Genomic DNA, 24786 nt, shown 5'->3' with positions numbered 1-24786 from the left:
CTTAAATTTAGCCACTCAATGTATAATAAGACCATGAAACATAGGAGCAGAATTAGACCACTCAGCCCCTTGAGTCTGTTTCACCATTCTGTCTTGGTTGATTTGTTACCCCCCCAACCCCATTCTCCTGCCTTTTCCCCATAACCTTTGACACCCTTGCTAATCAAGAGCCTATCAACCTCCACTTCTAAATGTACCCAATCACTTGGCCTTCACAGCCTTCTGTGGCAATGAATTCCACAGATTCACCACCCTCTGGCAAAAAAAATTCCTCCTCATCTCCTCGTATCCGTATTAGAGTGGAGTAAAGGGAATTATAGAGGCACGAGAGAGGAGTTGGCCAGAATTGGTTGATAAAGAACAATGACAGGGATGACAGCAGAGCAGCAATAGCTGAAATTTCTGGAAGCAATTCGGAAAGCACAGGATATATCCATCCCAAAGAGGAATAAGTATTCTAAAGATAAGATGACACAACCGTGGCTAACAAGAGAAGTCAAAACCAGCATAAAAGCCAAAGAGAGGGCTTGTAGTAGAGCAAAAATTAGTGGGAAGTTAGGGGGTTGGGGAAACATTTTAAAAAACCAGCAGAAGGCAACAAAAATTCATTAAGAAGGTAAAGATGGAATACAAAAGTAAGCTTGCCGGTAATATTAAAGAGGATACCAAAAGGTTCTTCGGACAGATAAAGTGTAAAAGGTAGGTGGGAGTGGATATCAGACTGCTGGGAAATGATGCTGGAGAGGTAGTAATGGGGGACAATGAAATTGCATATGAACTGAATAAGTATTTTGCATCAGTCTTCACGGTGCAAGACAATAGTGGTATGGTGGAAGTTCCAGGTGTCAGGGGTCATGAAGTGTGTGAAGTTACCATTACTAGAGAGAAGGTTCTTGGTATTACAGGGAAGATTCTACATGGATAAAGTAGTGGCTGATTGGCAGGAGGCAAAGAGTGGGAATAATGTGGGCCTTTTCTGGCTGGCTGCTGGTGACTAGCGTTTCCACGGGTCTGCGTCTGTTCCTTTTATGATATGTGTCAATGATTTGGATGATGGAATTGATGGGTTTGTTGCGAAGTTTGCGGGCGATAAGAAGGTATGTGTGGGGACGTGCAGTTTTAAGGTAGTAGAGAGGCTATAGAAGGATTTAGATTAGGAGAATGGGCCAAGAAATGGCTGATGGAATAGTGTCGGGAAGTGTATGGTCATGCACTTTGGCAGAAGAAATGAAAGGGTTGACTATTATCTAAATGGAGAGAGAGTGCAAAAAACTGAGGTGCAAATGGACTTGGGAGTTGTTGTGCAGGATTCCCTAAAGTTTAATTTGCAGGATGAGTCTGTGGTGAGGCAGGCAAATACAGTGTTTGCATTCATTTCAAGAGGACTAGAATATAAAAGTAAGGATGTTGAGACTTTATAAAGCACTGGAGAGGCCTTGCTTGCAGTTTTGTGAGCAGTTTTGGGCCCCTTAAAAAGGATGTGCTGAACCTGGAGAGGGTTCAAAGGAGGTTCACGAAAATGATTCCAGGATTGAATAGCTTGTCATATGAAGAGTGTTTGATGGCTCTGGGCCTGTATTCACCGGAATTCTGAGGAATGAGAGGTGACCTCATTGAAGTGGTGAAAGGCCTTGATAGAGTGGATGTGGAAAGAATGTTTCCTGTGGTGAGAAAGTCTAAGAACAGAGGGCATGGCCTCAGAATGTGGGGGCGTCCTTTTAGAATGGCGACGAACAGGAATTTCTTTAGCCGGAGGGTGGTGAATCTGTGGAATTGATTGTCAGAAATCTGTGGAGGCCAAGTCATTGGGTATATTTAAAGCAGAGGCAGATAGGTTCTTGATTAGTCATCAAAGTTATGAGGGGAAGACAGATGAAGGAGGTTGAGAGGGATAATAAATCGGCCATGATGGAATGGCAGAGCAGACATGGTGGGGTGAGTGGCCTAATTCTGCTCCTATATCATGGTTTTATAGTAATTTACTCTGCTTTCTGTAGCCACTGGAGTTTGAATAGAAACACTGTGCAGTTTAATCCTGTCTTGTTCTGACACCATGTTTGCAAAAGGAAACACACAGACTGAGTACTGTTCATTTCACTCACACGGGTATCATGTGTTGAAAGCCACAGATGCAAATTCACCCAGAGAAAGCACTGAGAAGAGTTACTGGAATAGGGTGGGGACGTTGTACAGAGAGAGATGGACACAGAAATATGTTACACAATTTAATGGAGCTAATGAAATCTGGCTAGCATGGATTGGAATAGGTTGTTTTTCCAGCACGGGAAGTATTGATAAGCGGGAGGCTTTCAAAAATGAAATATTGACAGCACAGAAAATGCATGTTCCCATAGGAATAAAAGACAAGGCTAACAGGTTTAGGGAACCTTAGTCATGGAGGGATATTGAGGCACTGATAAAGAAAAAGGATGCACATATCAGGTATAGGCAGTTAGGATCAAATGAGGTGTTTAGGAAATATAATAAATCAGGATGGATAAAAGAAGAAGCAATACACAAAATGCTGGAGGAACTCAGCAGGTCAGGCAGCATCTGTGGAAATTAGTACACTGTCAAGGTTTCAGGCCGAGATCTTTCTGCAGGACTGAGAGGGGAGGGGGAAGACACCAGAATAAAAAGTGGGGGAGGGGAAGGAGGCTGGCTGTAAGGTGATAGGTGGGTGGGAAAGGTCAAGGGCTGGAGAAGAAGGAATCTGACAGGAGGGGAGAGTGGAAATAGGGGAAAGGGAAGGGGGCATCAGAAGGAAGCAATAGATAGGTACAAAATCAGAGTGGGGAATCGAGGAAAGGGGGAGGGGTTTATCGGAAGGAAAAATCGATATTCATGCCATCAGGTTGGAGGCTACCCAGACGGAATATAAGGTGATGCTCCTACACCCTGAGATTGACCTCGTCTTAGCATGAGGAGGCCATAGACTGACAGGTTGGAATTAAAATGTTGGGTCACCAGGAAGTTCCACTTATGGTGGGTGGACCTGAGGTGCTTGGCGAAGCGGTTCCCCCAATTTACGTCAGGTTTCACCGATGTAGAGGAGGCTGCATCAGGAACACCAGACACTATAGACGACCCCAGCAGATTTGCAGGTGAAGTGTTGCCTCACCTGGACAGATTGTTTGGGGCCCTGAATGGAGGTGAAGGAGGAGGTATATGAACATGTGTAGTTCTTAGGCCGCTTGCAGGGATAAGTGCTGGGAAGGACAAATGGACAAGGGAATTGTGGAGGGAATGATCCCTGTAGAAAGCAGGGAGGAGTTGGGAGGTGAAGGTATGTTTAGTGGTGGAATCCCTTTGGAGGTGGTGGAAGCTGCAGAGGATGATGTGGGGGCCGATGGTATGGTTAACAAGTTCAAGAGGAACTCTATCACTCAAGGTGGCGGGTAGATAGGGCCGAGCGCGATTGTATGGGAATTAGAGGAGATACTGGTGAGGGCAGCGTTAATAGTGGAGGGAGGGAAACCACATTCTTTGAAGAAGGAGGCCAATTCTGATGTCCTGGAAAAAGATGTGGTGGAGACAAGGGAACTGAGAAAAGTGAAAAACATTTTTACAGGACATAGGGCAGGGAGAGGTATTGTCAAGATAACTGGGGGAATTGGTAGACTTATAAAAGGTGTCAGTTGACAGTTTGTTTCCAGATCGAGAAAGGAGGGGGAGGTGCAGAGATGAACAAGTGAATTTAAAAACATACGAAATAGGAGCAGGAGTCGTCCATCTGGCCTGTCGAGCTTGCTCCACCATTCAATAAGATCACGGCTGATCTGGCCATGGACTCGTCTCCACCTACCTGCCTTTTCCCCGTAACCCTTAATTCCCCTACCGTGCAAAAATCTATCCAACCTTGTCTTAAAACCATTTACTGAGGCAGCCTCCACTGCTTCATTGGGCAGAGAACTCCACAGATAAGGGCAGGGTGGAAGTTATAGGCAACGTTGATGAAATCGATGAGCTCAGCATGGGTGCATGAAGAAGCACCAGTGCAGTGGTCAATGAGCAGAGGAATAGTTGGGGAGGATAACCAGGGAAGGCTTTGAACATAGACTGTTCTGTGTAGCCAACAACAGAGGCAGGCATAGCTGGGGCCCACACGGGTGCAACATGGCTACCCTTTGCATTGTGAAATGTATTGTGCATGGTGAAAATGAGGCAGTTAGGGCCAGGGAATTGAAAGTTACTGAGAGCGGATGTAGGTGGGAAGGGATTGAACCAAGGGGGGGGGGGGGGATAGAATGGAATCGGGGTATGAGGTCATGAGTTCAGTGGGGCAGGAGCAGACAGAGAAAATAGACCTACCTGACAGTCTGATTTGCGGATCTTGGGTAGGAGGTAGAAATGAACAGGGGTAAGGGAGCTATGAGATTTGTGGCAGTGGATGGGAGTTCTCCAGAGCTGAGGGTATAAGTGTGCTCTGTGAGACAAAGTGAAGGACAATTCCAAGGCTTCCACAGATGTACTTAGGGCAAAAATATAGCAAAGGGCAAAATTGGTCCTTTTGAAGATCAGCGTGGTCATTTGTGCATGGAGCTGAAAGAGATGGGGCAGATCCTAAAAATTTTTTTGCATCTGCATTTACTTCGGAGACAGGCACAGACTATAGAAATGAGGCAAAAGAGTAGTGAGATTATGGGCTATGTCTGGATTATGGAAGACAAGGTGCTGACTGCTTTGAGGGAAATTAAATCCCCTGGGCCTGACAAATGTCCCTTTAGACCTTATGGGAGGAAGCTGAAGGATCTCTGGCAGAGAAATATAAAATATCTTTAGCCACGAGTGAGGCACTGATAGATCGGAGTATAGGTAATTTTGTTCCATTGCTCAAGCTAGGCTCTAAGAATATTATAAGTCGGTGAGCCTGATGTCAGTAGTGGGTAAATTATTGGAAGGTATTTTAAGAAACAGAGTATGTAAATACTTGGATAGACATTGCTTGACTGGAGATAGTCAACGTGGCTTTTTGCATGGTAGGTCATGACTGGTCCAGAAGGTTCAGAATGAAGCAGTCAATTGGATTAGCTTAGCGGGAGAAGCCAGAGAATGGGATGTAGTATATAGTTGTCGTTCTGACTGGAGGCCTGTGATTAGTGGTGTACTGCAGAGATCTGGGTCTGTTGTTCAGCATAGCAATCACTAATATAGATGATAATGTGGTAAACTGGATCAGCAAATATGTAGATGCAACCGAAACTCGGGGCATAGTGGACAGTGAGGGAGACTATCAAAGATTGACCAGCGAAAAAAAAGACTGAAAATGGCAGTGGAATTTATTGCAAGCAAGTTAGGTAGAACTAGATGTCATTGATTGAGGGTGAAGGGTGAAATATTTGAAGGGAATCTGTGGAGTTATTTCTTCATTCAGAAGGTGGTGTCGACGTGTGAAATGGAGGAGGTGGGAAGGTGGGACCACTTACACAGTATCTGGGTCAGTCGGTGGGTGGCTCACCACCGCTCTCCCTGCTCCTGGTTTCGCCTATCACCTTGTGTTTCTTCCTCCTCTCCCCCCAATTTCTTACTCTGACTTTTCATCTTTATTTCTCCAGTGCTGATGAAGGGTCTCGGCTGTTTACTCTTTTCCATCGATGCTGCCTGGCCTGCTGAGTTCCTCCAGCATTTTGTGCATGTTGCACGTTACCTGCTTTGCATATTTTCCTTCACACACCCAGTGCCATCATCAAGCCCTCCCACCAGTCGCTCAGGAAACCGACTTATAAGGTAGTCAGTGAGCTGTCGCCGAGCCTAACGCCACTCACCAACCGAGCTGGATAGTGTGGAAGTGGTCCCACCATCCCACCTTCCTCTATCTCACACGTTGACACCTCGCCCCAGGACTTGGGTAAGCCAGTGATCATTTCTGAGCCCTGATCAAACTCAGAATTTTGCCCCTTGTTTTAACACGTGTGTGTGTGTGTGTGTGTGTGTGTGTGTGTGTGTGTGTGTGTGTGTGTGTGTGTGTGTGTGTGTGTGTGTGTGTGTGTGTGTGTGTGTGTGTGTGTGTGTGTGTGTGTGTGTGTGTGTGTGTGTGTAAGTAACAGAGAGGGAGAAGGATTATGTACATGGAAAGCAAGCAGTAATGAAATGGTCTTCATTAAGTAAAAGAAAGAAAATGGAGCTTCCCTCTTTTCCCTCCCAACCCATCCCTCCCTAAATGTCTATACTCACACTGAGAGAGGAGAGGTGGAAGACTTTGCCTCTGTTAGTAGCATTGCAGTGAGGGAGAGGGGGAGATCTCACCTGTCTGCAGGGTCCCAGAGAGAGAGTGGGGAGGGGGAATCACACCTCTGTAAGGTTTCAGTGAAGGTCTATAAAGTACTAGTAAGAGAGATGTATCTCAGCCACCACGGGGGTGATCGTTTTGATCCTCCAGGTTTGAAACTTGCGCTGACCCTCAGTGACTCAGTTCCCTCTGATTTTATTTTCTCTTTGATTTTCAGAATGTCACCAGGCAAAATGAGGGTTCTGCTTCTGATTCTGGGTTCCCTGGGTGAGTAATCTCCATATAACAATTACAGCACGGAAACAGGCCATCTCAGCCCTTCTAGTCCGTGCCGATACAGGTCAACTGCGTGCTGTATGGAGAAAGGGGATGTACTTTTTGACTTATTGTTATTTGTGCAGAGGAGCAGTGCCAACGTGTCTGTCAGTACACTTTACTGGGGTTAACTGTGTGCAGTGAGGTAGATTTTATTATTTTTGCAGAGGGTGTGATGGCGTTGGGTTCACTGATATAGGTAACTACTGATACCCTCACTACAGGAAGGTTATACTGCATCAGCCTACTCTTCAAAGACTAGTTTATTTCCCTGTCCAGACTCTGTGGTGAGGTCTAGCTGCCAATACCTACTACTTGTGGTAGTAGGTCCCTCTCCCCCCCCCCCCCCCCCCACCACCAAGGAGCAAATAGTTCCAGCTAGCGAAGTAGTTTACACACAGTTTATTTTATTTTTAATGGTGCACGTTTACATTTAGAGAAATAGTGCTTAACACACCATTAGCACCCGCAGAGGATTTCTGATTTATAAAAGATTTTCAAATTCCAAAATATTTACAAAGGATTTCCAAACATGTGCACAATTCTTATGAACTAAAAGAAGATACCAATGAGTAGCTGGTGGGTGAGTTGTCTATCACAGGAATCGAAGATCGAGGAATAAGTTTGAGTTCTTTCTGTCATTCTCCTTTGCATTCCTAACAACCTGCACTGCTTTCTAACATTTATCCTGTTCTTGTACTAGTTGACGTTATCTGCATGTGATAGTTTTTCAGATACATTTGCTGGGACAAATTAATTCACACTGGTGGTCTAAAGGTTTCTGGGAACAAAGATGCCAGACACCCAAAAAGATTGTTGTGAGGACTGACTCTATGAGTAGACAAATATCCAAAGATTGATTGATCGTACTCATTGTTTGATGTACTAAATGAGAAAATAAACCCGGTCTGGATCCTTCCTTGATCTCTATCACAGCGATGCAAATAACTTAGTTGCTGTTGCTTGGTTTTATACTAATGAATATAATGCCATTGTTTTACATTTATTGAACATGGACCGACAAGGTCCCGCTGTTTACTTGTTCACAACAAGAAGCCGAGCAAGGGATATTGATTAGAAGTTTAACTTTGTGGCAGACAACTCTGGCCCTTTGGAAAGATAAAGCTGCTGTGTTAGAAAGCTGAGGTTGGCAGTGAAAGTGAACATCCATTGCAGGGGGCAATACCAAAATGTCTGTTCAGTGCCTTTTCCAACGGGGGTGAACTATATGCTTTGACAGTAAGAGGAAGTAGGTTTTATTATTGTTGCAGAGGGGCAGTGGTAATAGGTATGTTCAGTCCCACTTGAGGTTGGGGGAAAAGCACTGAAGGGATCTCAGGAACATTTGTTTAGTCGTTATGTGTCATGTTGTATGATGTGGGCAACCGTGATCTTTCCATGACCATGATTACTCTCGGCAAGCTTTTCTACAGAACTGGTTTGCCATTGCCGTCTTCTGGTGACCGCAGCCATTATCAATACTTTTCAGAGATTGTCTGCCTGGCTTCCGAGGTCACATAACCAGAGTTTGTGATATGCACCGCTGCCCCTACGACCATCCACCACCTGCTTCATTGGCTTCATATGACCCCGGTCAGGGTGGGGAGGGAGCTAAGCAGGTGCTACACCTTGCCCGAAGGTGACCTGCAGGCGAGCGGAGGGAGGGAGTGCCTTACACCTCCTTTGGTAGGCCCGCCACCTGCTGGAGACATTATCAAACAAAATTTGGCACCCAAGACACACAAGGTATTAGAGCTGGTAATCTAACAGTTGTCTGGGCGTCTGGTGTGGTAAAACAACACGAGGGAGTGGAGGGAGATAGGGAGGCAGAGAGGTTTCAGCAGAGAATTTCAGGCTTGAAGGCTGAGGAAGAAGACAGGTTAAAATGAAGAGAAAACACTGAGAAGGTGGAGTTAAAGGGATGTCTATGTTTGGAGGCGATCACAGTGTTGAGATGTAAAATAAATTTTGACTCTCTTTCAGCTGAATAATTAGTTATCCAGGTAATTGATCACAGGATGATGGGTGAAGGTAATCGGGGACAGTTTTATGCATGGACTGGAGTTTGTGGTGGGGGGGTGCGGGGTGCGCATTGGTGGGCGATGGGGAATCATGCCTGAGGTGACAACAGCATGGTTGAGAATAGCGGTGGGAGATGTACTGAGGCAGGGTCAGTGTTGGGTGACATCATGGTCATGCAGAGGTGTGGCTGGAACTGCAGCAGGCCCACCAGCGGCTGGGTCAGGCGAAGGGAGGAGCCAGGGAAAGGAGGTGTCAGTGTTCCTGGACACGGTTTGAGAGTGACCTGTGCTGTTGAGGGGATGAAGGAAATCTGATAGGCCATACTCAAACAGGGCTATTTCATTTAAACTATTCCATATATATGTACTGCGTATGTTAATCAAAATGGCTTCTTTGTTTGTTAAAAGTAAAACTGCTTCTTTGTTATGCTAACTGGTGAGAGAGAGTTGTCTGGCAGAGCATTCTCGAAGCTTCTCGCAGCCTGTTTAGGTTTAGAATTGCTGATAACGGGGATTGTATTCATTTGTTAACCAATGGGGTTGGATGTTATTTTTTTTCTTGTGGGTATGGGCGCTGGGATTTTGCGGTCTTTTCGAGAGTCGGGAAGAAGACGCCGAAGAAGGTGGACGTGTGCCACATTGCTTGGTTGACCACTTCGGGTGGTCCCAGGTGCAAGGTTGTGGAGGTCGAAGGAGAGCGAAGAAGGGTCGAACGGTTCGATGGTTGAGCTCCAACGATGTGCACTAAATTGACTGAACTCTGATAAGTTTTGGCGCCTTTTTCTTTATTTTCTTTTCCTTCATATATACTGTATCGTTAGTAATCACTTAGTTCTAGTAAAGTCCTTAAAGTATATTCTATCACTGTATCCGGTGTGAGCTTGATATTGAGTGTGCGATGCTGTGTTAACTTGTTTTCCACAGCATCTGGATATATGGGAGGCGGGGTTGGTGAGTGGCTGGAATTTTCCCCCTAGACATATACCAGCCCGTCGCTTAAGCGTTACATATAATTTTAATTGTCCATTGCACTTAAAGTGTGTGAGTTTGCAGTGCATTCATTCCTGCATTTTTACTTTCACCCTGAGAGGTGAGGAAGTTTCGACTATTTCAAGATACAGCATGGTAACAGGCCCTCATGGCCCAAAGAGCCTGCACTGCCCAATTATATCCACGTGACCAAGTAACCTACTAACCCATATGTCCTTAGGGTCTTGGAGAAAACCAGAGCACTCAGGAGACTCGTGGGGCCATGGGGCGAACATAGAGGCTCCTTCTAGAAAGTGGCAGAATTCAACCTGGTTTCAGTGCTGTAATAGTCAGGCCAACAGCTGTGCTACTGCGTCACTGTCTTTAGGATGCACTCTCCTCAGTTTTCTCAAATACACTAGCATTACAGAGATACAGTATTACAGATGAGTTGGATGATGGAGCTGAAATTAGTGTCCCTGCTTCACAGTTCCAGAGATAGAGTGGATGTGGAGAGGATGTTTCTTGTTAGGGGGAGTCTAGGACCAGAGTGGTGTCTCTCAGAACAGAGATGAGGGGGAATTTCTTTAGCCAGAGGGTGATAAATCTGCGTAATTCATTAGCACAGAGGCTGTGGAGGCCGTCATTGGGTACATTGAAAGCGAAGATTGGTAGGTTCTTGGTTAGTCAGAGTGTAAAAGGTTATGGGAAGAAGACAGGAGAATGGGGTTCGGAAGGATGATATATCAACCATGATGAAATGGTGGAGCAGATTGGAAAGGTAAAATAGCCAAATTCTGCTCGTTTGTCTTAGGATTGCTGAGGTCAAGCAAATACCAAGCTCCGTTCTACTCTGTATGCCTCTGGTCCCTGGCTCACTGTCACTGGCCAGTTCCTCAGTTCTTGCTCTCACTGCTGACTTGTTCCAAAGCTCCCTGTCAAAGCCCAGTTCCTCTGATCTCGCTCCCCCTGCCATTCCCTGAGACCCCTATTTTCAGACTCCCTGCCACTGCTCAGGTCCTCTGTACGAGCTCTCTCTGCCACACCGAGGCACCAGATCCCAGGTTCACTATCACTGCTCAGATCCTCTGTACGAGCTCTCTCTGCCACTCCCCGAGGCCCCTGTTTACAGACACCCTGCCACTGCCAAGATCCTCTGTACGAGCTCTCTCTGCCACACCGAGGCACCAAATCCCAGGTTCACTATCACTGCCAAGATCCTCTGTACGAGCTCTCTCTGCCACACCGAGGCACCAAATCCCAGGTTCACTATCACTGCTCAGATCCTCTGTACGAGCTCTCTCTGCCACACCGAGGCACCAGATCCCAGGTTCACTATCACTGCTCAGATCCTCTGTACGAGCTCTCTCTGCCACACCGAGGCACCAGATCCCAGGTTCACTATCACTGCTCAGATCCTCTGTACGAGCTCTCTCTGCCACACCGAGGCACCAGATCCCAGGTTCACTATCACTGCTCAGATCCTCTGTACGAGCTCTCTCTGCCACACTGAGGACCCTGTTCGTAGGTTGTGTCACTGCTCAAATGCACTGTCCTCACTCTCCTTACAAATCCCTGACGCCCCCATTCCCAAGCTGCCTGTCAAAGCCCAGATCCCCTGTTCTTGATCTCGTGGCCACTCCCTTATGTCCCTGTTCCCATGCTCCCTGATTCTGCCCACTTGATTTGTTTTTGATCTGCCTTGCAGAACCTGAAGCCCCCAATTCTGAACTCCCTATTTCTCCCGAGGTGGGAGTGTTGCTCTCATGTTGGGATATAAGGCACAGAAATGTGCCTTTTGGCCCACTGATTCGCACCCTTAGCCACCCATTTACCATAATCCTACATCGATTGCATCTTTTATTCTCGAGATAGTCCTAACGTAGAGCAAAACAGCAGAGGAACAGGCCATTCAGCCCACCATATCAGTGCTCACAATAATGCCAACATAAAGTACTTCCATCTAACTGCATAGGTTCTCCATCCCGATCCCAGTGTATCCGAGGGACCCTCACACACATTTACCCTCATTCCCACACTCGGTGTAGGGTCTCTATCCCTATCCCACTATGTCCGAGGGACCCTCACACACTTTACCCCTCATTCCCACTCGGTGTAGGATCTCTATCCCTATCCTTCTGTGACCTCGGGATCCTCACACACATTTACTCTCATTCCCACACTCGGTGTAGGGTCTCTATCCCTATCGCACTGTGTCCGAGGGACCCTCACATACATTACCCCTCATTCCCACACTCGGTGTAGGGTCTCTATCCCGATGCCACTATGACCGAGGGACCTTCACACACATTACCCCTCATTCCCACTCGGTGTAGGGTCTCTATCCCAATGCCACTATGTCCGAGGGACCCTCACAAACATTACCCCTCATTCCCACTCGGTGTAGGGTCTCTATCCCTATCCCACTATGTCCGAGGGACCCTCACACACATTACCCCTCATTCCCACACTCGGTGTAGGGTGTCTATCACTATCCCACTATGTCCAAGGGACCCTCGCACACATTTACCCTCATTCCCACACTCGGTGTAGGGTCTCTATCCCTATCACACTATGTCCGAGTTACCCTCACACACATCATCCCTCATTCCCACACGGTGTAGGGTCTCTACCCCGATGCCACTATGTCCGAGGGACCCACACACATCATCCCTCATTCCCACACTCGGTGTAGGGTCTATATCCCGATGCCACTATGTCCGAGGGACCCTCACACATATTACCCGTCATTCACACACTCGGTGTAGGGTGTCTATCACTATCCCACTATGGCCGAGGGTCCCTCACACACATTACCCCTCATTCCCACACTCGTTGTACGGTGTCTATCACTATCCCACTATGTCCGAGGGACCCTCACACACTTTACCCCTCATTCCCACACGGTGTAGGGTCTCTGTCCCGATGCCACTATGTCCGAGGGACCCTCACACACATTACCCCTAATCCCCACACGGTGTAGTGTCTCTATCCCGATGCCACTGTCCGAGGGACCCTCACACACATTACCCCTCATTTCCACATGGTGTAGGGTCTCTATCCTGATGCCACTGTGTCCGAGGGACCCTCACACACATTTACCCTCATTCGCACACTCGGTGTAGGGTCTCTATCCCTATCCCCCTGTGTCCGAGGGACCCTCACAAACATTACCCCTCATTCTCCACTCGATGTAGGGTCTCTATCCCTATCCCACTATGTCCGAGGGACCCTCACACACATTACCCCTCATTCCCACACTCGGTGTAGGGTGTCTATCACTATCCCACTATGTCCGAGGGACCCTCACACACATTACCCCTCGTTCCCACACGGTGTAGGGTCTCTATCACTATCCCACTATGTCCGAGGGACCCTCACACACATTTACCCTCATTCCCACACTCGGTGTAGGGTCTCTATCCCTATCACACTATGTCCGAGTTACCCTCACACACATCATCCCTCATTCCCACACGGTGTAGGGTCTCTACTCCGATGCCACTATATCCGAGGGACCCACACACATCATCCCTCATTCCCACACTCGGTGTAGGGTCTATATCCCGATGCCACTATGTCCGAGGGACCCACACACATTACCCCTCATTCCCACATGGTGTAGGGTCTCTATCCCGATGCCACTGTGTCCGAGGGACCCTCACACACTTTACCCCTCATTCCCACACTCGGTGTAGGGTTTCTATCCCTATCCCACTATGTCCGAGGGACCCTCACACACATTACCCCTGATTCCCACACTCGGTGTAGGATCTCTATCCCTATCCCACTGTGTCCGAGGGTCCCTCACTTACATTACCCCTCATTCCCACACTTTGTGTAGCGTCTCTATCCCTATCACACTATGTCCGAGGGACCCACACACACATTTACCCTCATTCGCACACTCGGTGTACGGTCTCTATCCCTATCACACTATGTCCGAGGGACCCTCACACACATTACCCCTCGTTCTCACACTCGGTGTAGGATCTGTATCCCTATCCCACTGTGTCCGAGGGTCCCTCACTTACATTACCCCTCATTCCCACACTCTGTGTAGCGTCTCTATCCCTATCACACTATGTCCGAGGGACCCTCACACACATTACCCCTCGTTCCCACACTCGGTGTAGCGTCTCTATCCCTATCACACTATGTCTGAGGGACCCTCACACACATTTACCCTCATTCCCACACTCGGTGTAGGGTCTCTATCTATCACACTATGTCCGAGTTACCCTCACACACATCATCCCTCATTCCCACACGGTGTAGGGTCTCTACCCCGATGCCACTATGTCCGAGGGACCCACACACATCATCCCTCATTCCCACACTCGGTGTAGGGTCTATATCCCGTTGCCACTATGTCCTAGGGACCCTCACACATATTACCCGTCGTTCCCACACTCGGTGTAGGGTGTCTATCACTATCCCACTATGGCCGAGGGTCCCTCACACACATTACCCCTCATTCCCACACTCGGTGTACGGTGTCTATCACTATCCCACTATGTCCGAGGGACCCTCACACACTTTACCCCTCATTCCCACACGGTGTAGGGTCTCTGTCCCGATGCCACTATGTCCGAGGGACCCTCACACACATTACCCCTAATTCCCACACGGTGTAGTGTCTCTATCCCGATGCCACTGTCCGAGGGACCCTCACACACATTACCCCTCATTTCCACATGGTGTAGGGTCTCTATCCTGATGCCACTGTGTCCGAGGGACCCTCACACACATTTACCCTCATTCGCACGCTCGGTGTAGGGTCTCTATCCCTATCCCCCTGTGTCCGAGGGACCCTCACACACATTACTCCTCGTTCCCACACGGTGTAGGGTCTCTATCACTATCCCACTATGTCCGAGGGACCCTCACACACATTTACCCTCATTCCCACACTCGGTGTAGGGTCTCTATCCCTATCACACTATGTCCGAGTTACCCTCACACACATCATCCCTCATTCCCACACGGTGTAGGGTCTCTACCCCGATGCCACTATATCCGAGGGACCCACACACATCATCCCTCATTCCCACACGTTGTAGGGTCTCTATCCCGATGCCACTATGTCCGAGGGACCCTCACACTCTTTACCCCTCATTCCCACACGGTGTAGGGTCTCTATCCCTATCCCCCTGTGTCTGAGGGACCCTCACAAACATTACCCCTCATTCTCCACTCGGTGTAGGGTCTCTATCCCTCTCCCACTGTGTCCGAGGGACCCTCACACACATTACCCCTCATCCCCAACTTGGTGTAGGGTCTCTATCCCTATCCCACTATGTCCGAGGGACCCTCACACACATTACCCCTCATTCCCACACTCTGTGTAGAGTCTCAATCACTATGCCACTATGTCCGAGGGACCCTCACACACATTTACCCTCATTCCCACACTCAGTGTAGGGTCTCTATCCCTCTCCCACTGTGTCCGAGGGACCCTCACACACATTACCCCTCATTCCCAACTTGGTGTAGGGTCTCTATCCCTATCTCACTGAGACTGAGGGGCGCTGACTCACATTACCCCTCATTCCCAGACTATGAGTTATGTTTCTATACCTACCCCACTGTATCCGAGGGACCCTCACACACTTTACTCCTGTTTCCCACTCTGTGCAGCATCTCTATCCCTATTATACCGAGTCTGAGGGACCCTCACACACATTGCCACTTATTCATGCTCTCTGTTTTGAGTCTATATTCCTATCCCACTGTGTCCGAGGGACCCTCACTTTCATTACCCCTCATTCCCACATTCTGTGTAGGTCTCTATCCCTATCACACTGTGTCTGAAGGATCCTCACACACATTACCCCTCATTCCCACACTCGGTGTAGGGTTTATAACCCTATCCTTTTACCCTTGCTTTTCTCCTCAATAACTTGCAGATCTGGCATATTAGACTTCGCAGCCTCCGCCAGCTGCTGCATTACTTCCCTCCCACTCCTTTCTGCTTTGCAGGGGGATAATTTTCTCCATGACTCAGCTTAGGTCACCTCTTGTTCCCCTCACCAATGCGATTTTCTCATACAGTCATAGGAGTTCTCACATATGTTTCTCTGACTCCATCCAGACTCCTGAAGAGTCCCTGCAGGTGAGACAAAAATCCACATGCAGCTCTTCCAACCTTATTTATTGCATTCAGTGCCCTGGATGTGACAGATCGGTGATACGTAGAAGAGACTCTGACCTTTTTACAAGCACCTCTCCGGATTTCAGTTTTAAACCATTTTCGATCCCTTCTCATTTCCCACACTGACCTGTCTGTTCTCAGCCTTTTCTAGTGTCTGGGTGAGTCCATCAGAAACTAGGATATCAGCTCCTCATATTTGACCTCGGTAGTCTGTATTCCAACATGAATTCTCGAATATTTGGATATCTGTTACCCCTCTGTCCTTTCTGCTTCCTTCTCATCATCCCATGTACTTCCTATGCTCATTCAACCCCGGGTTTTTCCACCCCCTACCTTCTGCAACTGTGAATTAACCACACACGCAGCTTACTGGGTTCCTCCTCTCACTGTTCCCATCTGCCCTCCACATCTCCCTCATCTTGTTCTGTGCTCCAACTTCCTTTTCCATCAGACACCATCATCTCGTGCCTTTTGTTTACTCCACCTCTGATGACATCACTCCTTTCACCATGGTGTTGTATACCCTTCAGATGGGTCTTCTGATATACAGTAGTAAACTACGACAAATTCGGACTGGATCCAATCAGAGGGACATTTCATTATTTTCCTTGCAAGGGAAGCTACTTCAGACGTTATCGTTGGGAAAACATCTTCAATCTGATCGCTCGAATAGACAACTTTTATATTTTCTACAGAGAATGGGAATTAGATTGTTCCATTCCATAATGTAATTTCATCTGTTACCTGCAAACGTCACTCATTCCAGCCATTTATTCTTAAATCAGTCACTTTGTCTTTACATGCTTCTCCCCCATTTTTCCTCTGTTGTCAAAACTTCCTCCCACCATAAGGTAAACCTCTCCCGTCGTAAACCACACATCTCCCCCGTCATGCACAAGTCCCTGGACAATGGGGACAAGAACATCCCCAATGTCGCCCTCACCCTGATGGCCAGCTTCATGTGTGACTGCATCAGGTTGTGTGTGGATCCCAGATACGTGGGCACAAGGTACCACTGCATGCCCAGGTTCTACCTGTCACCCTGGCTGCGAAGGATAGGTCTAGCCCCACTCCCACACAGTGCCCCAGTAGACAAGTTCTTCTAGGTCAATGCCTTTGACCACAAGGCTATTAGACAGTGGTCGGCACGTAATGCCCTGCAGGCGCTGCAGGGGAAGGACAAGATGAACTCAGTGGGGTGGTTCCCTGAGCAGACTGTCCAGTTCATCTGGCAAATTGCCTCATCGCCAGACCTCACCAACAGGCACCAAGACCTCGCCTGGCTGGCAGTGAGAGGGGACCTCCCAGTCAGATCCCTCCTGTACGCCCAGAACATCGTCTCCACACCCTGCTGCCCACGGGAGGACTGCAATCAGGCGGAGTCAGTGACTCACCTCTTTGCACACAGTGGGTTCACGAAAAAGGTGTGGAGGAGGATGGAAGGGATGGTGTCAAGATTCATGCCCAGCAGCTGAGTAATTTACGGGCTGTTCCCAGGGAAGCACACGGAGACAAACATCCGGTTCTGCTGGCAGATCATCAACTCGGTGAAGGACGCTCTTTGGTCAGCCCAGAACCTGATGGTCTCCCAGCACATGGAGTTGTCCGTGGCTGAGTGTTGCCAGCTGGCGCATTCTTGCCTGCAGGAATACGTGCTGAGGGATGCACTCAGGCTTGGCACAGCCACCGCGAAGGGCTGTTGGGGAAGGACCACAGTTTAAAGTTCATCACCTGCAAGAATGGGAGGGGTCGGGTGGGGAGGAGAATACCCCTCATCAGGGGTGTGGATAGATGAGGCAACATGGTGCCCCAGGAGTGGCTGGAGATGTATAGACCGTAAAGAAACTTCGGTAAAGGAATGCGAGTCAACGCCTGGATGTTTATTGTTAATAATTTTTATTTTATTGGAAATAAGTATTTAATCCTTGCCTAAAGTTTGAGTCAATGAATGGTTTATTGTAAACATCTTTAACTTGAATAGGAACAGCGAGCCAACGCATAATTTATTATAAATGACTATTTATTGTATAAGGACTCAGATTTAATGAATTTTTTTTCTATGTAAATAACTTTATTTTGAAATATTCCAGAATAAAGTAGTTTTGGGAAAAAAACACATCTCCTGTCACAAAGCACACCCCTCATCATAAAACATATATTCACCCCAAGTCATAAACCAGACTCCTCATTCCGTAAAATACATCCCCCTGATTTTAAACACACATCTCTCGTCATTAAGCGGACGCAGCTTCCTATAAACTTCCATCCAAACAAACTAGGAAACCAGCCAGTCACTGGAATTGCATAGATTCCATTTTGTCACATGACATTTTACAAAAGTTATAAATTGATAAAAACTTCAGGGTTACAGATCTGCTTCCACCATGGCAAATGTATCATGCAGGTTCTTTGTCTTCTATCTCTTACCTACTGGTGCCTGTCTCACTGCTCCCTTTATACTGGCTATCTTCCTTCTCCAGCCTCAGTCCTAATGCAAGGTTTCAAGCCGAAAGGTTGACGGTTCTTTCTGCTACGATGCTCCTGATGCCAGCGGCTCCAGTCTCTTCTGTCACCTTCTTTACCACCTTTTGTACTTGTGATGCCTCTTTCAGGGAACTGTGCACTATTGATTCAAATATGGCTAACCAAAGTTTTGTACACGTGCAACACAACTGAACAGCTTTTATACTTAAGCTCCCAGCTGTTGAAGTTTCTGTATGGCAGACCACCTTTTCCACAAGTTACCATTTTCAGTGAGTTATGGTCTTGCACCCGAAGATCCTCCTGTACATCAATGCTCTGCCATTCACTGTATATTTTCCACTTATATTTGACCTCCCCAAGTGCAGCACGTCACACCTATCCAGATTAAATTCTGTCTCCATTTTTCTGCACACATTTCCAACTCCATTGTAGCCTGCTGAATCCAATGCCAACTTTCCTCACTAACCACAACGCCACCAATTTTTGTGTTGTCTCCGTGGTGATTAATAAGCTCACCTACCCACCATCCAACTCATTTACAAATGTCACAAACAGCAGACGTTGCAGCTCTGATCCCTGTGGAACATCGCTGCTCATCGTTTACCCCCACTCACCCACACACAAGGGGCAATTTACAGTGGCCAATTAACCTTCTAAGCATGGGTGGAAACGGGAGCACCTGGAGTAAAGCCACGTAACTACGGGGAGAGCTGCAAACTCCACACAGACAGCACCTGGGGTCGGTATTGAACCCGTGGCTCTTGTACCATGGCAGCAGTTCTTCTGGCTGGATAACATTATAACAAGAGGAATTGAGTACAGGAGTAAAGAGGTCCTTCTGCAGCTGTACAGGGCCCTGGTGAGACCCCACCTGGAATATTGTGTGCAGTTTTGGTCTCCAAATCTGAGGAAGGACATTCTTGCTATTGAGGGAGTGCAGCGTAGGTTCCCAAGGTTAATTCCTGGAATGGCGGGACTGTCATATGTTGAAAGATTGGAGCGACTGGGCCTGTATACACTGGAATTTAGAAGGATGAGAGGGGATCTGATTGAGACATATAAGATTATTAAGGGATTGGACACGCTGGAGGCAGGAAGCATGTTCCTGCTGATGGGTGAGTCCAGAACTAGAGGCCACAGTTTAAGAATAAGGGGTAGGCCATTTAGAACTGAGATACGGAAAAACTTTTTCACCCAGAGAGTGGTGGATATGTGGAATGCTCTGCCCCAGAAGGCAGTGGAGGCCAAGTCTCTGGATGCTTTCAAGAGAGAGTTAGATAGAGCTCTTATAGATAGCGGGGTCAAGGGATATGGGGAGAGGGCAAGAACGGGGTACTGATTGTGTATGATCAGCCATGATCACAGTGAATGGCGGTGCTGGCTAGAAGGGCCGAATGGCCTACTCCTGCACCTATTGTCTATTGGCTACACTCTGTGCTGCCCCCCCCCCCCAGAGGAGTGAAATATTTGGGGGAGGGGATGCTGGGTTGGGGCAAATTTTAGTTGGTCAGTTAACTGGATTGGACCAGATTTGGTGCAGCAGTTGGGATGAGGTAATGAAAGCCATCACCATCAAACCACAGTTACACAGTAGAGAAATAGGTGGTTCTGCCCTGTGATGGTTCAGTTCCGTAGGGCAGTTGGGTTGTACCATTGGGAATGAGACAATAGTTAGAATAATGTTTAATATGTTGTCTTTGTGACAGCAGTATAATGCAATGCATAACAAAAGTGAAATACAATAAATATACAGTGCCTATAAAAAGTATTCAACCCCCTTGGAAATCTTCATATTTTATTGTTTTATAACGTTGAATTACAGTGGATTTAATTTGGAATTTTTGATACTGATCAACAGAAAAACTCTTTCGTGTCAAAGTGAATACAGATCTCTACAAAGTGATCTAAATTAATTATAAATATAAAACACAAAATAATTGATTGCATAAGCATTCATCCTCATTACTATGACACACCAAATCATCATTGGTGCCGCAATTGGTTTTAGAAGTTAAACGATTAGTTAAATGGATATCTGTTTTTGGTGAGCTGTGTGCAGTCAAGGTTTTTCAGTAGCTTGTTGTAAAAATACGCCTGTATCTGGAAGGTCCAGCTGCTGGTGAGTCAGTATCCTGGCAGAAACTACACCATGAAGACAAAAGAATGCTCCAAGCATTTCGGGAAAGGTTATTGAAATCAAGTCAGTAGTTGGATACAAGAAAATTTCCAAGTCACTGAATATCCCTTGGAGTACAGTTGTCAATCATCAAGAAATGGAAAGAAAATGGAACAGTTGTAAATCTGCCTAGAGCAGGCCATCCTCATAAACTGAGTGACTGTGCAAGATGGGGACAAGTGAGGGAGGCCACCAGGAGATCTATGACAACTCTGGAGGAGTTACAAGCTTCAGAGGCTGAGATGGGAGAGACTGCAAGTAAAACTGTTCCCAAGTGCCTTACTAATCACAGCTTTATGGGAGAGTGGCAAAGCAAAAGCCACTGTTGGAAAAAAAACCTCACATGAAATCTCAGCCAGAGTTTGCCAGAAGGCATGTGGGAAACACTGAAGTCAGATGGAAGAAGTTTCTATAGTCTGATGAAATCAAAATTGAGCTTTTTGGCCATTGAACTAAATGCTAAGCCAAACACTGCATATGATCAAAAACACTATCCCTGCCATGAAGCATGGTGGTGATGCATCATGCTGTGGGGATTCTTCTCTGCAGCAAGCCTTGAAGGACTTGTAAAGATAGAGGGCAAAATTAATGCAGTAAAATAGAGAGAAATCCTGGAGGAAAATCTGATGAAGTCTGCAAGAGAACTGTGACTTGGAAGAAGATTTGTTTTCCAGCAAGACACTGACCCCAAGCATGAAGCCCAAGCTACACAGGAATGGACTAAAAACAACAAAGTCAATGTCCTGAAGTGGCCCAGTCAGAGTCCAGACCTCAATCCAATTGAGAATTTGTGGCTGATCTTGAAAAGAGCTGTTCACTCATGATCATCATGCAATCTGACAGAGCTTGAGCAGTTTTGTACAGATGAAAAACTTGCAGTACCCAGACGTGCAAAGCTGATAGAGACCTATCCACACAGACTCAAGGCTGTAATTGCTGCCAAAGGTGCATGCTGACTTGAAGGGGTTGAATACTGAAACAATCAATTATTCTGTGTTTTATATTTGTAATTAATTTTGATCACTTTGTAGAGATCTGTTTTTAACTTTGACATGAATCTCTCTCTCTCCTCCCTCTCACTCCCTCCCTCCCTCCCTCCTCTCACTCCCTCCCTCCTCTCTCCTCCCTCTCCCTCTTCCCCTCTCTCCCTCTCTCTCTTCCCCCTCTCTCCTCCCTCTCTCTCTTCCCTCCCTACTCTCTCTCAAACTCTGACTCACTCATATAATTAAATAAGTTGTGTAAAAAGTCTTGAGTAGTGATGTAGTGTTCATGGGTGTGATGAAAATTTAGAAACCAGATGGCAGAGAGGAAGAAGCTGTTCCTGAATTACTGAGTGTGTGCCTTCAGGGTTCTGTACCTCCTACCCGATGGTAGCAATGAGAAGAAAGCATGGCCTAGGTGATGGGGTCCTTAATGATGGATGCTGCCCTTTTGAGGACCGCTTCTTGAAGATATTCTGGATATTATGGAGGCTGGTGTCCATCATTGAGCTGACTGAGTTTACAACTTTCTGCAGCTTATTTCCATCCTCTGCAGTATTCCACCCCACCCTATCCCCCCCCCCACCCCACCATCCTGTACCAGACAGTGATGCAGCCAGTTAAAATATACTCCACAGTTCATCTGTAGAATTTTTCACGTGCTTAGTTGGCATATCAAATCTCAAACTCCTGATGAAATATAGCTGCTGCTGTGCCTTCTTTGTAGCTACATCAATATGTTGGGTCCAGGATTGATCCTCAGAGATGGTGACACCCAGGAACTTGAAGCTGTCACTCTTACCTCTTCTGATTCCTCTGAGGACTGGTATGTGTTCCCACATATTATTCCTTCTGAAGTCCACAATCGGTTCTTTGGTCTTACTGCAGTTGAGTGCAAGGTTGCTGCTGCAACTCCTCTCAGCTAGCTGATAAATCTCACTCTTGTATGCCCTCTCGTCAGCATCTGAAATTCTGCCAACAATAGATGTATCGTCAGCAGATTTATAGATGGCATTTGAGCTGTGCCAAGCCACATAGTCATGGGTTTAGAGAGAGCAGAGCAGTGGGCTAAGCACACACACCTGAGGTGCACCAGTGTTGGATTGTCAGTGAGGTGATGTTATTTCCGATCCTCACAGATTGTGGTTTTCTGGTTAAGAAGTTGAGGATCCATTTGCAGAGGCCCAGGTTCTGGAGCTTTTCACAAGATCACAAGACAAAGGAATGGAAGTAGGCCATTCGGCCCATCGAGTCTGCTTCGCCACTCCACCATAAGCTAAACTATTCTCCTGTCTAGTTCCAATTTCCAGCTTTTTTCCCATATCCCTTGATACCCTGACTAATCAGATACCTGTCAATCTCCTCCTTAAAAACCCTCAATGATTGGGCCTCCACAGCTGTATGTGGCAATGAATTCCATAAATCCACGACCCTCTGGCTAAAAAAATTTCTCCTCATCTCTGTTTTAAATGGGTACCCTCTAATTCTAAGACTGTGACCTCTTGTCCTGGACTCACCCACCAAGGGAAACAGCCTTTCCACATCTACTCTGTCCAACCCTTTCAACATTCGAAATGTTTCTATGAGATCCCCTCTCATTCTTCTATACTCTAATGAATACAATCCAAGAGCCGATAAACGCTCCTCATATGTTAGTCCCTGCATTTCAGGAATTATCCTAGTGAATCTTGTCATGGTTTTTCGTGCTTTACAAATGACCAAGAGACGCAGAAGATTCTTCAAGAAGGGTTAAACTTTAATTTGCAAATCAAAGCTGAGACAGTCATTGAGCTAGTCGCTGATTGCCCCCAGATCCTCGGGACACAGCAGCTTTTAAAGCAAACTCTAGTTGCATTTTACGCGTGCTGCATGTACACTGTGCATAGCAAATAATAAACTCAGAACTGAGCAATGTTCTAATCTACATTTCTTTAGTTCTTTAGCTACCTCTCGTTAACACACCATTGTCTTCCACATTTTTAAGATCTCTGTCTCCTACCAAATTGAATACATGCATAGAAAATAATAAACTCAGAACTGAGCAATGTTCTAATCTACATCTCTTAGCTACCTTTCTTTAACACACCATTGTCATCTTCAGACTGCAGTCTCCTACCAAATTGGGTACATGCATAGCAAATAGGAAAACTCAGAACTGAGCAATGTTCTAATCTACATTTCTTTAGCTCTTTAGTTACCTCTACATTCCTAAGATTTCATTCTACTAAATTGAGTACATGCATAGCAAATAACTGACTTCATAGTTAAAGTTTATACTTTTATACTCCAATATATCCCCCCTTTGAGACCCAGAGGGTCTCACACAGAGAAAGAAGACGAAGAGTCTGCACACAAAAGCCCCAATAAACTCAAGCACTTATTCCCAAATCTCGGGTTAAACTATAATTTTCTGCGCCAAGACCTCAAAGTATTCTCTCCCTGTTACCCTGGGCCGCTGAGCCAAAAACCTGTCCCTATGTATCTGAGACAGGGAAAAAGACTCAGAAGCCCTTACAATCTACTCCCACACTGTCGTTTTGCTCTTGTTCATCCTGCAGGTGTTGTAGGCTGTAACGATACATGTTCGGTGTTTCTTTCTCCACTAAGCTTGCTTCAGTAATTGCCGTGAGCATCGCAAATTGTTTGGTTGCAGCACGCACTACAAGAGATTTGAGACAAGGAAGAAAACAGCACAGCAGAAGCGCACAGCTCAACCATATAATACTAACAGTTATTGCTATTTTAGTCAGCCATGCTCCCTATCCTCCGAGTCTACTTTCTAACCAATCAAAGAACTGATGTCCGAACCCTGCATTCTGTTTGACCTCCGTCCGCAGATTCTTTAACTAACAACGGCATCATTCTTCCTGCTCCTTCCCACCTACCCTGGCTTTCCTCCTCACCTGACTCCCCATCTGTCTCAGGGTATGTCTTTACTGCCTCCCACACAAATGTCTCCGGGGTTCTGCTCTTCCCTCAGTCTCCCTGTGGAGTCCTTCCTTTCTGTCTTGATTCAATACCTGGTTGGCCCCTTGAATATTTTTCGCATCTCTCTTGGCAATCCCCTTTTAGTAACTTATCTGGCTCTCTCTCTACTTCCGCAAGTCGCTCCCGTACTGCCTCCTTCTGTCCTTCTAGGCTTCTGCCCCCTACCTCTTCCCCATAAATTCTCGCATCCTCTCTCTCTCTACTTAACTCTTGCTCCTCCAATGAGTCACCTTCTCTAGTCTGTTTATTTCTATGGTACAATCGATACTCCTCATATTCCTTTTCCTCTCTCAAGTATTTCATCCGTTCAATCTGTTCTTGCATTTCTCTCTGTACCGTTCTATCTTTATCCTTTCTGCCTGTATCTCCTGCCATATCGCTGCTTTTTCCTTCTCATATTGTTTTTTCTCCTCCTCATTATCCCAAACCTGTACTTCTCCCTGCATGTTTACTGTTCCCGCCAGCAGGGG

General features: G+C 46.7%; 1 long non-coding RNA gene across 1 annotated transcript in view; it reads left to right on the top strand.

The window, feature by feature from the left end:
* The first annotated feature begins 5740 nt into the window (after positions 1-5740).
* LOC140723400 (uncharacterized) overlaps positions 5741-24786 on the top strand; it is a 30601-nt gene continuing 11555 nt past the window's right edge. Inside the window, exons 1-2 of the long non-coding RNA XR_012097885.1 lie at positions 5741-5848; positions 6447-6496. This is a non-coding gene — a long non-coding RNA (uncharacterized lncRNA). The remainder of the gene's footprint in view (positions 5849-6446; positions 6497-24786) is intronic.

This window comes from Hemitrygon akajei, unplaced genomic scaffold (assembly GCF_048418815.1).
Source record: "Hemitrygon akajei unplaced genomic scaffold, sHemAka1.3 Scf000112, whole genome shotgun sequence".
In the NCBI taxonomy this organism is placed as follows: domain Eukaryota; kingdom Metazoa; phylum Chordata; class Chondrichthyes; order Myliobatiformes; family Dasyatidae; genus Hemitrygon; species Hemitrygon akajei.
The sequence above is the reverse complement of the archived record's forward strand: the minus strand, read 5'-3'. Positions and strand labels throughout refer to the sequence as shown.